Source organism: Hippocampus bargibanti, linkage group LG03, assembly GCF_051943395.1.
Source record: "Hippocampus bargibanti isolate YZ-2025 linkage group LG03, ASM5194339v1, whole genome shotgun sequence".
In the NCBI taxonomy this organism is placed as follows: Eukaryota; Metazoa; Chordata; class Actinopteri; order Syngnathiformes; family Syngnathidae; genus Hippocampus; species Hippocampus bargibanti.
The window spans coordinates 7659546-7675669 of NC_142736.1; the positions used below are offsets into that span (position 1 = coordinate 7659546).

General features: G+C 41.0%; 1 protein-coding gene across 7 annotated transcripts in view; it reads left to right on the forward strand.

The window, feature by feature from the left end:
- Positions 1-3684: 3684 nt before the first annotated feature.
- Positions 3685-16124, forward strand: part of ccdc102a (coiled-coil domain containing 102A) — a 118818-nt gene continuing 106378 nt past the window's right edge. For all 7 annotated transcript variants that reach the window (XR_016114418.1, XM_088991790.1, XM_088991794.1 and 4 more), the window contains exon 1: positions 3685-3830. The gene's annotated coding sequence lies outside the window, so the exon portion shown is untranslated. The remainder of the gene's footprint in view (positions 3831-16124) is intronic.

Genomic DNA, 16124 nt, shown 5'->3' on the forward strand with positions numbered 1-16124 from the left:
TGACAATTTTTATTGCACATATTTCTCATCCAACCATCTAGCGAGCAACGAATTGTTACAATTAGGCTTGATTGAATGAAAAGTATTCAACGTTGGAGATGCGATGGAGGAAATCCAACGTTTATTAAGACAGCATGCAGATGCTAATTTATCTCCTGGCTGCCTTTGCGTACAGTGATGACATTTGTCAGTTCAAAAGTAATTTGTAGTTACGACAAAAAGTGCAAGATAAACTGTTAAGATTGATATGCGAATTATTATCATTATTATTATGAATTGGTTGCAGTGCACATTAAAGTCATTGACAGCAGTGCACATTAAAGAAATTTCTCGCTGGTAAGAATGAAATTGGCAAATGAGTTGAGTGGGCACCGATGTCAGCTAGAGATTCAGGCGAAATCAGATATATTGTGTAGGGCTTCCGCGCTAACCAGCTTCTTTCAGAATGGGGAGAAGGAGATCCTTCAGAAGGGGAGGAGACTCCTGCGGAATCCGTGCCAGGGTGGCCGCAGATGAAGCTGGGTTGTGCACATGGATGTCCTATGTAGGAGCAAATCTGACTGTCAACTGGTGCCCTCCAACTGAATGACAAAAGGCGAGTACGAGATGACCATTTACACAGATCGCCATAATGTTGACGACCATGTCAACTTGTGCAAATTGTAGAAGGCTGTCCTCCACCCATACAATTTGGTGACATGCAAATGTCCACCAAAAACACATTTTTGCAGAGATGATTTGCTTGGGTGCCAGCACAGGAGTAACAGCAGAAGAAGCTGTGCTCAATGTACAAAAATTCCGTGGTACATGCTACATGAATTAGTTCTCATGCAGGTGTTGAGAGACATGCCAAAATTTGGACTCCAAATTTTTGACCAATGATTGACAAGCAGTTTTATGCAAATTGATGTCCGTGTAAGCTCTCAGTCGTACAGGAGTGGTCCATCGATGAGAAGGTTTTTTCAGCCGTCATCTGTACAAATTTGAAGGTTTCGGATGTTTCGCCTCCTATCCAAGAGGCTTCGTCAGCGAACTAGGGTCTGACTGGTCGTATTGATGATCTGTGCAATGTCCAAGAGGGATCGTGTTCCGCGCAAACACGTTCCCAATTGGCAAATTGAGACTTTTCATGTCTCAACAGGAGGGAATGGCAATAGGCTAGATCATCATTGCCAAAATTTTCACTTTTGGTGTTGAGTGATGTTAGCTGCAATATAATTCCCACAAGAAAGTGGTGCCCTCCAGAAATGCAGACTCACTAACAACTAACATACACTAACCAACTAAAATCTAACAATAATAATGTCTGCCATTTCTGTGAGAGAATGCATTACAGAGCCTAAACGATGAGACAGATTTTGATAGGGAAAGAAACCTCAAGAAAGTGATGTGCAGAATGAACCCATCCTTTCGAAATGTGACCTGGCACAAGTCTTCTTTTAGTCTCCACAGGACAGAGCTGCGGTTTGAAGAATATGACGTGGGCCACGCCAAAGTGGGATGGACTGGTTGCAGAGCTAGCCGTCTTAGCAGCGACAAGCTTCGTCTGGACTCGCGAGGACACCACACTGTTCGTTAAGAAGATTCCCGATGCACATCACTGGAGCCGACAGAGACACAACTTCTCCCATTCACCAGCGCATCCGTACCACACCCTGGGGCCTGCTTGCGGCAAATGCTACAATTTTGTTCCTACTCGTCATCCTGGTGATCACCATCCAGGATCCCATGAAGATTTGACTATTGTAGCTAGCGAATGACATGACTTTGATTTGAGAATGTTTCCATTGTGATTTTCTTTTTTCTTCTTTCTGTTAACCTCGACCGATGTTAAAAATGTTCGTCAGGGGGGAGATGTTAGGGTAATTCACCATACAAACATCTCTAAACATCGCTCTGTAGTCTTTGTTTACATTTTGAACTTCCTCATACGTCATATCCTGTCTTCCTTTACACGATGTCGCGTTTTCATTACGTCACATCCTGTCGCGTCATTACTATGCGCCATATAAATACTCCTGCAGCCCGTTCGTCTCTCTCTCTCTCCATGCTCGCTCCTCCGTCCACACCGCAATGCCCGTGCTCTCCCAATTAAATCAACTTTCTGTTCAAGACCTGTCTCCCTGATGATTTAACCATCGATCTCCATCTACACCCGTCGAAGCAATGAACCAAGGGCGAACGATAAAAAATAATCCAACAGAGGCTTTTGTCATCAAGCATTTGTATGAGTCCGGCGTACGCATCAGCATTCTTCTGTGCATCCAAAGCCCTTTCAGAACTCATCACCGGCTCTCCTAGCATGATCTTCTTTTGTCCCAATAAATGAAAATGTCCGAGCACTTTTGTTTCCCATATCTTGTACTTAGCTCCATATCCGTCGAATGCCAGTCAAAGGGGCCTGCTGGCCACTCCTCGATTGATCTTGACCGCGGTTTTAGCCGGTTGGCTGTAGCCTTGTTTGCTCACCGCTCCTCCAAGCCTGGATACACTTCTGCCATTACTTTTATCCCCCAAATGTCTCCTGGGCCCATAACCTGTTGAGATCTTCAGCATGTTCGCGATGCATTTGGGAGAATAAAGACTTGAGGTGGTCCTTCTTGTTTAGATTGTACAAGTAGGATGTTCATTTGCTCGAACGCAGAAAGCAACCGCTTCTTTGATTGATTGATCGCTGGCAAAGGACCGAATTTAGCGTTGTGGCTGGGTTGCTCAATCCGCTCAACATCCAGATTTATGCATCATTCATCTTCATAAAGAATATTACAGCATTGCACAAAATCTGGGGATCTGAAATAACTGTTTCTTAACATACAACTCTACTATTGAGCCATCCTTCATTTTTTTCCCCTGCAGACAGCCATGTTTTAAATCACAGAACAATGCAGAATTCTAGTCATCTCTCCATCTCACACACACAGGTACACACACGCGGACACACACACACACACACACACACACACACACACACACACACACACACACACACACACACACACACACACACACACACTCGCGCGCACACAAATACGTGTGTGCATCGAACGCACGCGCTTCACGATGAGGTCCAAGTTAAAAATTCTTTGCAAGTGGTTAATATCAAGTACAATTCTGTCACAGGCGAGATAACACTCCCAGTTAAAAATGGATGAATTGCATCTGGCAGAGCAAAAAAAAATGTGCTGAATGTAAAAATCATCTTTACAACACAACACAACACAATACAATACAATACAATACAATACAATACAATACATAGATGAGAAGGTTTCTTCAGCCGTCATCTGTACAAAAGTGAAGGTTTCGGACGTTTCGCCTCCTATCCAAGAGACTTCGTCAGCGAACTCCTTTTAGTTCGCTGACGAAGTCTCTTGGATAGGAGGCGAAACGTCCGAAACCTTCACTTTTGTACAGATGACGGCTGAAGAAACCTTCTCATCGATGGACCACTCCTGTACGACTGAGAGCTTACACAGACGTAATACAATACATATTGATTTGTAGAGCGCTTTTTATATAGCGTTGATATTATCCAAAGGCTATGCAAAGGCTTTTTAACTTGGACCTCGTTTTGAGCCCACCAATTGTTTCCTTGCTATTTTTTTCAGAGAAGGTTCCAATTGGCTCAGGAAACAGTTCTATCTGATTGGAAGAGGTTGACCAAATACTCTGGACCCTCCCACTCCTCTTCCGCTACGACAGCGTTTTTCATAGACTGAAAAAATTGTTGGAGGAAAATGATCACCGGAGGACGCCTTTGGCCACTGTAAGAGGAAATCCCAGTTATTTTACCGGAATCCAATAATAACCTCAAGAATAAAGATTGTTTGGTACGTACTGAGACGGATCCTCATCGTTGAGGATAGTTTGCATGAGAAATGGCTTCCAGAATCATTGGTGTGAAATGACTAAAGTATGCGAAACTACCCTCTTTTGTCGAAGTATATTTGGTCTATAGGTCATGAAATGAATATGTCAAGGTTTTGCTAATGCAATTAAAGCTTTTCACAGTGACAATTTGCTGACATCGATTGAGTGATTTTGCTATTTAGAAGAATCAAGACGTAACAAGGAGTAAAAGTAATCCGTCCACAAATTGGACGTTCAAGGATGATTGACATGTTGGACAACCCTCCATAGATCTAATCTAATTTTATCTAATCGTATCTAATCCAATATCGTTTATGTAATCTAATCTAATGAATATAATTAATCTAACGGAATATAATATATAAAAATATTGTTTTTCTATATTGAATGCAGTAGTAACTGGAAATGGCACATCACTACTTGCATCTGAAATGTCTATCTCTAAATATGGAAAAAATAAGACACGCTTATGTCACAATAATAGTTAGACATTGACAACATCATTCCCCAAAAATCAGTGAACACTTTTGTCATTCTGATTGCTGTAGTAAAATGGGAAAGCGACCCTCAAACATCTCAAAACCTCATGCTGAATGTCAAAGTAGGAGCCATTTTAAAAACCAACAGTCATAAATAAACAAAAACATTCACCAAAAGTCAGTCAGAAATAATCTCTCATTCTGATTGCTATAGTAGATGACAAAGATGGGAAAATAACTACAACTCTTCTGCCCTAACCATATGTTTGACATGAGAGCATAGTGTAGACAGCAATTTTAACACTACTCCAAATAAAAAAACAAGATGAGAATCCATCGTTTGGTATTTTTATGGAAGGCTTGCTTGCAAAACTGCATATAAAACAACACAAAAGTTTGCAGCAATACGTCTGTGTAAACTCTCAGTCGTACAGGAGTGGTCCATCGATGAGAAGGTTTCTTCAGCCGTCATCTGTACAAAAGTGAAGGTACGACTGAGAGCTTACACAGACGTATTGCTGCCAACTTTGGGAGAGACATCCTTCTGCTGGTACGTAACTTAGAAAAGGCCACCTTTAAATTAGCTGATTTAAAGAACCACCTCAGATTCAATCTTAGATGTAGACAGAGCCGGTTAATTCCTAAATGCTTGGAGCAAGCACCCCTGGAACCCGGATACTTAGCCGATAAAATGCAACAAAATTATACTAGGAAAATTCTAAATTTGCGAATTAGGAGACTTAACATAGAGATAAAAAACAAACAGTCAGAAATAGAAACTTATTATCAGCGATTACAAACTAATCTTACCCACAAAATCTATCAGGAAGTGTGTGAATTTACTAAATCCGGTTATATGAGGCACCACAGCAAAACCAAAGAGAGACAAAAGGGTAAATTTCAAAAATTACTTTTACTGAAACAATCTCAGCTACTGGTAAACACGCGTAAAATTAGGTATGAACAGTTTGCAAGGGAGAATTGGATCAAAAATTTGTCAGACAGAGATCTCTCAGAGACAGAAAAGGCGGTACTTACCAAAGGTTTAAATTTCTCAGTGACTCCTAAAACTATACCTACAATAGATTATATCACAGCTACTGAATCGGCTATTAAAAATAACAAACTTTCGTATGCAGAGGCAGATGATCTACGCATTAAAATATCAGCTCTTCTCAGTAGTGCCAAACTTCCTCCGTCCAACATAACAGAAAGGCGTTAACTACTCTACAAAAAGACAAAAATAGTACTATTTTGCCAGCAGACAAGGGCAGATGCACAGTGCTGCTCAACACATTGGATTATGAAGACAAAATAAATAGGTTAATCAGTGATTCTAACACGTATGAGCAACTAAAAAGGGACCCTTCCAATAGATACAAGAAAGAAATGATTGACTGTCTCCAAAAGCTAGAGAAAGGAAAACATATAGACAAACAGATGTATTTTAGATTATACCCGGGAGAGGCCACGCCATGTATCTATGGCCTGCCAAAAATACATAAAGAAGGGTTCCCCCTCCGACCCATTGTTTGTAGCATTGACTCCTCTACATACAATGTAGCCAAATATTTAAAAACTATTTTAGCTCCGTTGGTTGGTAACACAGAATACCACGTAGAGAACACCACAGGGTTTGTAGAGAGGATCAAAGACCTCATATTGGAACCTGAGGAAACTTTGGCATCATACGATGTGACTTCTCTCTTTACACCTGTCCCAACCCCAGCAGCAGTCTCAGTGGTGAGGACGAGGCTGCTGGCGGATGTTTCTCTGCATGAAAGAACCAAACTGAAACCGGATCACATCTGCCAATTATTAGAAATCTGCCTTAATACTACGTATTTTCAATTTCGGGAAAAATTTTATAAACAAATCCATGGTTGTGCTATGGGCTCACCAGTTTCACCCATAGTGGCTAATCTTTACATGGAAGAGATGGAGAAACAGACCCTCACATCCTTCCCAGGGACAAAACCTAGACACTGGTTTAGATATGTGGACGATACTTTTGTCATAATTAAGAAACAAGAAATTCAATCCTTCACAGATCATCTCAACTCTGTAGACTTCAACATTAAATTTACTCGTGAGGACATTCAAGAGAACCAACTAGCCTTCTTGGATTGTAAAGTAATTATAAAAGAGGACAGAGCGCTAAAAACAGAAGTCTTTAGGAAGGCTACGCACACTGACCAATACTTACTTTTTGACTCTAACCACCTTTTACAACATAAACTAGGAGTTATCAGAACCCTCCAGCATAGGGCTAAACTAATACCAACTAGCACTGAAGGTAGAGAAAAGGAGTCAAAACATATCAGGAGAGCACTCACTAACTGTGGGTACCCTCAGTGGTCATTCAACAAATGTCAGAAAGAAAGAATAGCGAACGAATCCAATAATTCTCAAGATTCTAAAAGGAGAGGAGTAGCAGTACCGTACATTGCAGGAGTTTCTGAAAAATTACAAAGAGTCCTTTGGCAACATAAAATTCCTACTTATTTCAAACCGATAAACACGTTAAGGCAAAAATTAGTGCATCCAAAAGATAGGCTACCAAATGAAAAACAAAGTAATGTAGTTTATTCCATACATTGTAAGAATGAAAATTGTAAAGAGCAGTACATTGGGGAGACTCAACAAATTCTCAAAAAAAGACTTTATCAACATCGCAGGGATAATACTAGTGGGCCTCAATCGGCAGTACATTTGCACCTAAAAGCTAGCAACCACTCATTTGACGACAATGAGGTTAAAATCTTAGCGAAAGAACATAGATGGTTTGAAAGGGGGGTAAAAGAGGCGATTCTTATAAAACAACAAAATCCTTCATTAAACCGGTCTGGTGGTGTGAGGTTCAATTTGGATCGTTCATACAATAGCCTGCTCAGGCAAAACAGGTTAGGCAACTTTCGCAATGCTGATGAGGGTCGTTATGCTGATGAGGTGATACCGGGGGGAGTGGGGGTAATAGGCCAATCGTTAGTCAGGAATGTAGGAACAATCAGTGGGGCCACAGGGGGGGTTCCCGCGCCCCCCCCCCAACCTGAGAGTAGGGACCTATCATAGCTGTGTCCGGCGCCACCAGGTCTGGACATTAGGGATATATAAATGGGGTCGATACGACCAGTCAGACTTTAGTTCGCTGACGAAGCCTCTTGGATAGGAGGCGAAACGTCCGAAACCTTCACTTTTGTACAGATGACGGCTGAAGAAACCTTCTCATCGAAACACAAAAGTTTGTACATAATACAATAATCAGAATCATCTTTATTGAACACAAGGAATTTGTTTCACGTGGAAGACGCTGCACTAGTATCATCATAAAAAACTGCAAAGAGACACCACACAGTTATATACTTATACTATATACTATACTATATACTTATATACTATACTGTACTATCATCCTGAACTCTAGTTTTTGTTCTTTCTCATTTTTTTTCTGCAAGACCTCACTTCAACCACTTCAACCACTTCAACCCTTTCTTCTTGTTTGTTTTTGCATTACTACATTACATCACTTTATATATGTCACTACTTCACTTTACATACGTCACTACCTCACTTTACATACAACACTACCTCACTTTACATTCAGAAATTACATGTATAGTCTGTTGTCAATTGCCATGTTAGCCAACTATTAGTGTCTTGCATGCTGGGTCCGAGAGGACATTAATTTCATCTGTGCTGTATGTCATGCATATTGGCATATTTGACAATAAAGCTGACTTTGACTTTGACTATATTTGGGTTACTGTTTATTGAGTTAATGGCTTAGGGGAAGAAGCTGTTTAAATGTCTTATTATTATGTCTTACATATGAGTAATACATATGAAACGACACTCGTGTAATAGTGCTATTTTCTACCTATTTAAAAGGCTTTGATATTTTTTTTACAGATATTAACAGATGAAATATTTATATGACAATAATGTTAAATGTTAAATGTTAATGTTAGCAATGGTTTCGAGATGGCGATGGTGTGACATATTTCTAGCTAAAAATAAATAACTTGCACAATAAAAGTACTATCAAACCTCGGTTTTCGAATGTCTCGGTTCTCATTCAATTCGGTTATCGACCAAACATTCTTTTTTTTAATGCCTCGGTTTACCACCGAAATTCTGTTCTCGACCAAACTGAACGCACCTGAATGCGACATTCGACGACCCTCTGCTTCCTTATATGTCATTTACTTGTGTCGGGTCTCATTGTGACTGATGCATAAGTATGGTTGAATTGTTTTTTTTTTTTTTTTTTTACTAAGAAGCAGATGTGTTTAGCTTAGACCTCCGCAAATCTGATGTTATCCTCATGTAGCGTACCACTGTGTGCAGGTGTGTTTGTATTGTTCAGTCATGATTACAAAAAGCAAATATGTATGGTTGAGATCTACGCAGATTGGTCTGTTTTCCTGGTGTAGCATTACATTGTGAGCAGATGTTTTTGTATTGTTCAATAAAGATAAAAAAGCAGACGTGTTGGGTGAGAACTATGTAATATTGTTGTGGTTGTTTTTGCATCGTGCATCAGCCCCTAATCGCGGCACCAAAGAAAGCAAGTGGAAGTGGTAAACATGGTAAAAAAAAGAGGAAAACAGTGTGCAAATCGACAAGATTCAGAAATATTTCATTGTGAAATATGAGTCAGGTGTGTCTTTGTCGTAAAGGAGTTTGGAAGCTGAAATCAACCATCAGCAGCAACCGAAAAAAGAAAGACAATCAGTGACGTGGCGAAAGGATCTCGTGTGTTCATCAAACTAAGGCCACAAATATTAGAAGTGGAAACATTTTTGCTTATTTTCATCAATGAGGAACAGGCTCAGCCAAGGTATGATTTGTAGCAAAGGAAATGCAGGAATATTTTTGGGGGGATAAACAGATCCTAGCATTGGGAAGTTGAAAAGAAAATCAAAGTATACTGTGTTCAGAATTATTAGGCAAGTTGTATTTTTGAGGAGTAATTTTAATATTGAATAACTACTATATTCTCAATAAATTACTTCATCAGAGGCGCTCAATCCCTTCAAAAGTACTTGCAATAATTTCAGCAAAAATACTCGAACCTCTATCTCACAAAAGTGCTTGAAACCTCAATTCTCCTTCAAATGTACAGTGATACCTTGTATTACGAACTTAATTGGTTCCCAGAGTGTGTAATGTGAAAAGTGTGTATCCCAAACATTAATTTCCCATAGGAAAACATTAAAGTGAGAATAATCAGTTCCCAGGTCCCCATAAAACAATTTTCTACATTCAAATTTTCTAAGCCTTAAAACTACACAAATATACCTTATTTTATGCATAATAAATGTGCTATGGTATTGTAATTAAAGAAATACACGGTTCTGTATAATAAAGTCATTTTATTTACCTTTGTGATGGTCTTTGATGTCTTGATGGAATGGAGTGGCCTTCTTGAGGAATGATTCCTTGTAAGCTTTGGCAGCTTCATCGTCAGAACTGACAGCCTCACCATGAGGAATGACACTATGAATCCCTGTACGACGCTTAAAGTTCTCGAACCATCTGTAGCTAGCCTTGAAATCATCAATCGATGACGAACTTCCAGGTTGCCTCTTGACGATATCCAAGTGAATTTGCCGTGCCTTCTCTACGATAATTATACCTCGTTCCTCATCAATTGTGTTCTGTTTAGCTGGGTTGATAGCTTTTTTCATCAAGTTTACAGATGGCTTGTGCGGGTTATTTGTGGAGCATGATTGCTGGGATATTTTAACCTTGCAGTCTACACTCTTCCTTTGAACTATCAAGAAAGTTGAAACGAGTTCAAATTTCACTGTGTTTCTATCCATTTCCTCACACTATGTCGTCTGCCTATCTATTTTAATTTGCAGCTCTGTGTTTCTGTAGACCCCCCCATCTCACTGCCGCTTTCTTGACCAATCATGTGCGGCTTTGATCTATTTTTATTTGCAGCTCTGTGTTTCTCTAACCCCCCCCAATCTTATGCGTTCTTGACCAATCACGTGCGGCTTTGAATCTATTTTTATTTGCAGCTCTATGTTTCTGTAACCCCCTCCCCTCACTGCTGCGTTCTTGACCCATCACATGCGCCTTTATCGAAGACTGGGGGCGGGGAATAGCGGACAAAAAATAGTCGGCTGCCATTTCCTTGTTCAATCAATCCAACGGATTATAATAATAATAATACATTTTATTTCAAGCGCCTTTCAAAACACCCAAGGACACTTTACAATAAAAACAATAAAACAAAGCACATAACAATAAAACCATAAGTAAAATGATACATAATGAAATAGCAGATAGAACTAGACATTGAAAGCAATTTTAAACAAATGGGTTTTGAGGTGAGCCTTGAAAATAGGGAGGGAGTCAATATTACGGATGTTGGGTGGAATTGAATTCCAGAGTTTGGGAGCAGAGCGGCTGAAAGCTCTGCATCCCATCGTGGTGAGACGGGCAGAGGGCACATAGAGGTGAAGGGAGGATGAGGATCTGAGGGACCGAGAGGGAACAGAGATTTGAAGCAGGTCAGAAAGATAGGGAGGGGCAAAGTTATGGATGGCTTTGAATGTAAACAGAAGTATTTTGAATTCGATACGATGTTTAACAGGGAGCCAGTGGAGTTGCTGGAGGACAGGGGTGATGTGAAAGGAGGGGGTTCTAGTGATGATCCGGGCTGAAGAATTTTGGACGAGTTGGAGTTTATGCAGAAATTTCTGATTGATACCGAAGAGAAGTGCGTTGCAGTAATCGATGCGGGAGGTGACGAGACTGTGGATAAGGATAGCAGCGGAGTGGGGGGTGAGCGAGGGACGGAGACGGTTAATATTACGGAGGTGGAAATAAGCAGACCGAGTTATGTTATTTATATGGGACTGAAAAGATAGTGAGCTATCGAGGATGACACCCAGGCTCTTGACCCGAGGGGAGGGGGACACGGTTGAACTGTCAATGGTGAGAGAAACTGTTAGTTTTGTGGAGGGTAGATTTGGTACCGACAAGGAGAAGTTTGGTTTTTTCACTGTTAAGCTTGAGAAAGTTATGGGAAAGCCAGGATTTAATTTCTGAGAGGCAAAGTGAGAGGGATTAAGGTGGAAGAGAGGCGTCGGGTTTGCTGGAGAGGTAGAGTTGGGTGTCATCCGCGAAGCAGTGACAGTGAATGCCAAATTTACGGAAAATATTGCCAAGAGGAAGTAGGTAGATAATAAAGAGAAGTGGCCCCAGGACAGACCCTTGAGGCACACCAGAGGACACAGGAGAGGACCGTGAGGTGAACGAGTTGATTTGAATGAATTGTGAGCGATCAGAGAGATAGGAATGAAACCAGCGGAGTGTGGTATGTGTGATGCCTAGGGTTGAAAGTCTGTCGAGCAGGATAGGGTGGGAAATGGTGTCAAAGGCTGAGGTCAGGTCGAGAAGGATGAGGATGGAGAGTGAACCGGCATCGGCTGCCATAAAAAGATCATTCGTGATTTTTATGAGAGCCGATTCAGTACTGTGGCGGGGCGGAAACCAGACTGGAATTGTTCGTACAGGTTATTGTGAGTGAGGTGTGAGTGAAGCTGGGACACAACTGTCTTTTCAAGAATTTTGGCGATGAATGGGAGGTGGGAAATTGGACGTAAATTATTGAAATCGTTTGGGTCTGAGCCAGGTTTCTTCAGGATTGGAGTGACAGCTGCGGTTTTGAGTGGGATAGGAACAATTCCAGTTGATAATGAGGAGTGAATAATGGTAGAAATAAATGGGAGAAGAGAGGGTAGGCAGGACTTGATAAGGATAGTAGGGACGGGGTCGAGTTGACAGGAGGAGTTCTTGGATTTGGTTATAATTTCTGAGATTATAGAGGAATGGGGGAGTTCAAAGGCAGAAAGTAGTTGGGAAGGAGTAGAAAGGCTAGGAGAGGGGGGGGGGGGGGACAGATGACCCGAGGTGCTGATGGATTTTTGTTGATCTTTTCACTAAAAAACATAAGCAGACTGTTGCATGTCTCAGAGGAATAGAAGTGTGAGGGAAGAGAGATAGGAGGTTGTGTGAATTTGTGATAGAGGGAAAAGAGGACCCGCGAGTTTCCAGGATTAGAGTCAATGAGTCCAGAGTAATATTGCGATTTTGCACGTGAGATACTCCTTGTAATGGGTAAGGTGAGTTGCGTACATGTCCTTGTGAGTAGTGAGCCCGGACTTCCTGTAAAGTCTTTCAAGTTGCCGAATTTTTGTCTTGATGAAGTGGAGATGGGCGGTGAACCAGGGTGCAGACCGGGTAAATTGGACAGACCGGGACTTTACAGGAGCAAGGGCGTTGAGGGTGTTCGTGAGGTCCGCGTTGTACCGGTAAACAAGTTCATCAGAGGATGAGTTGCAGTCCGGAGTCAGGGTGGCGATCATCTCAGCAAGGGTGGCAACGTTGATGTCTTTGATGTTGCGATATGTGATGACTTTTGGGGACAGAGAGGGTGATGGAAACATTGAATGAAACCAGGAAATGGTCTGTTATAGGAAGTTCATTAGCTGTGCAATTCTTTGGGATAAGGCCAGACATGCAAATGAGGTCCAGGGTGTGGCCTTTTATGTGGGTGGGAAAGTCCGATAATTGATGCAGATCAAAGCTGTCGAGTGAGGAGGTGAAGTCTTTAGTGAGGGGAAGAGTGGAATTGTCCATGTGGATGTTGAAGTCCCCGAGAATAATTACATTTGGTGACAGGGTGGAGAGTTGTGTGAGGACATCAGAGAATTCTTTTAGAAAGTTACAATGTGGTTTTGGTGCACGGTATACAGTGGCTATTATGGTGGGTGGGGGTCCAGAAATTTTACAAGCAAGGCATTCAAAAGATTGGGTTTCCTGGAGTGAAACTTGAAGGATTTTCCAGTTCTTGCGGTAAATTATCGCGAGACCACCTCCGCGGCCTGAGAGACGGAGCTTAGAAATGTAAACAAAGCCTGGCGGAGTCGCACCATTGAGCTCGGAGAAGTCTCCCGCCAATTGTGATTGTGGATTGTGACCAGCGTACTCGAATCTTGACTTCAAAGGTGATTATTTTTGAAAAAACACCCAATCCTTTTTACTCTTCATTAGGAATTATAGTTTCTATGATTCTTAGGCAGAACAAAGCAACCTTTCACCAAAAAATAACAATTGCGCATTCCACCGTTCATCCAGCCACAATTTATCTTTTTAGTATATCAATTCAAGACGTAAATCTTCCCTTGATTTCAGCCAACAGGCAGAAGATCAATTTGGATAATTCAAATTGGATAATTGTCATCTTACTTTGATGGGCGCCGGATGTTCTGTCTGTTGACCAAAACCTCAGTCCATTATCACGTCGGGGTCACCATTTGTTGGAGAAGAGTGGCCTTCTTTGCGTATTCGTTAATACTGGATGATGAGGATATTGGTTTTCCAAATAAAGGCTGGAGTCGATGAACAGTATCTTCGAAGGGTTTATTTGCAGAGTATTCCGGACACCGATGATTTACAGACAATGGCTGCATGATCACGAGTGTGTTCACACCATGGACACACAACATATTTATATTATCAGATGGGCGGTATCAAGACTATAGCGCGACATCGAGGCGGCATTCTCGCAAAACAATTCGTAGCTTTTATTAGTCTATCTCCAGGAAGTCTCGAGTAAGCAGTGTATCAAGGTTTACAGATGGCTCCAAAAATTCACTTGGTTCACTCTGCGCGTATCAGAAGGTTATACAGGCTAGACTAACTATGGCGGAAGACACACATCATGGCATTATTTTCGTGGCATATCACTGAGAAAAGCAAAATACCATGGAAATAATCCTTCATCATTTAACTTTAAAGGACAACCGACGTCTCCGGACAAGTTGTGTCCATAATTTGTAAAATGCCTTAAAATGACTTCTACTGAGCATATTTTACAAAGATTACACCGCATATAGCTATATTTTACGTTTTAAGACTCGCACTGAATATTCAAGAAGTCTTGTTTTTGAGTTGGTGACTAGTCCGTACGTGACGTCACTAAAGGACCTTCCTTGACCGTAAAAAAAGACGCTTTGTAGCGGTCCTTCCATCACGTCAATGTATTTTGCTATTTGTTTGGTCTGGGGACCTCGTGTTGCACCCAAAAGCCGCCAGAAGGCCAGAAGGGGGTGTCCAAGCGCCATATAAGGAATTTATCAGCCTGTGGAAACGGAGGTGGCCACCGGAGGTCGCCATTTTGTACCTCTTTTTTTGGGTGAGAGATTTTCCGCCAATGTTGCCTCAAAATGGCACAAATAAATTCTTTAATCGATTACAAACATGTATGCTTTCCTCTTCATAACTATTTGAATCATATTCATAACTGGATGTGTAACAAGAAAGCATATTCTCCGAATCTGAAGCCATTGTTTTGATTCACAAGCAATGCAAGACGTCTTGGCGTGACATCACGAACTGGGGGCGGGACTTTCTGAAAATGCCCAATTCGCAGTTCAATTTTGTGCAGATTTTGGACACTTTTAGTCATTTTTATTGGTGTTTTGCATTTAAATAAATTTATCATACTTTGTGTTTTGGGTATTTTAGATGCTAGCTCGGACGAGTAGCTGCCCATACTATATTTTTACCGTTCATATCTTGACATTTCTTTTATACCAGTTAATAGTTATTACAGTAAAGTCTCGTTATATCGATATCGGATATATCGATAGTCCCGGTTATATCGATACTATTTCTATGCACGCACGGAGAAAATTACATGCAAACAGGGTCGGATATATCGATAGTCCCGGTTATATCGATATTTTTTTGGACTCCCTTGAATATCGATATAACGAGACTTTACTGTATTTTTCTGTTGAGGTGTTTCATAATTTGAATATTGCGTATGAAGAACCCTTTGTAAGTAGACCGACCATTGTATTACCAGAAGTGACAGCATCTTTTGAAAGGGACTAGCTGTTCATCCATATTCATCCAGGTTTCAAGTTACGTTGCAGCCAAAAAATGGGGCGGTTTGACACATCATCCCTTAAAATGGTAGAAGCTTCATATTGGGATCGATCAACTAAAAGCAAGAAGCAATAGTCCCATGTAGGCATCCTGCTGCATTTTATCAATCTCTGTCTAGCTATCAGAAAGCACTTTTCTCATTTCAATGTTGGTCCCCTCTCGCATGGTCTTTTAAGTTTGTGGAGTGAACAGATCAAATGGAGACTTGATGTCTTAAACATGTAACACTACATATGTTGGAGGCCATGAAGTCACTTGATGTATTGGGTGTCAAGGCGGCTTGATGACCTTGGAATGTCAACTTTCTTGAAATTAAGGCGTCTCCTCAGCAACTGTGAAATCTAAGTTCTCTTCATGGATGTATGCTCAGACACACCCCCTCAGCTTTGCTTTCCTCTCTGTTTTCAGATTCACTGTCATGGCCAATGACATGATGCAGAATCTCATAAACAGTATACTTCTTGCTGGTCTTAACCCTCATATTATGTTGAAAACATCAATCACCATCTTCCAGTCATCCTGCTAGCTTCCAGCCACATAAAACGCTTGATGTCATCAAAAGGCGCAGTTCCCCAAGCAAATCTGACCTTGAGAGTACTAACAAAATTCAACCCTCATAGGCCATCAGCCTAAATGGTTTCATGGATTTCCCTCACTTTTTCAATGTATGATTCAGATCTTTTAGAAATACTTAACGAGGTTAATTATGTTGCATTAGAAGCCAGCCATCTCATTGTGTCCCTCCTAACTTGTTGTTTTTGTGTGTTTAGGTTAATAAGTTACTGAAGATGATGAATTCCT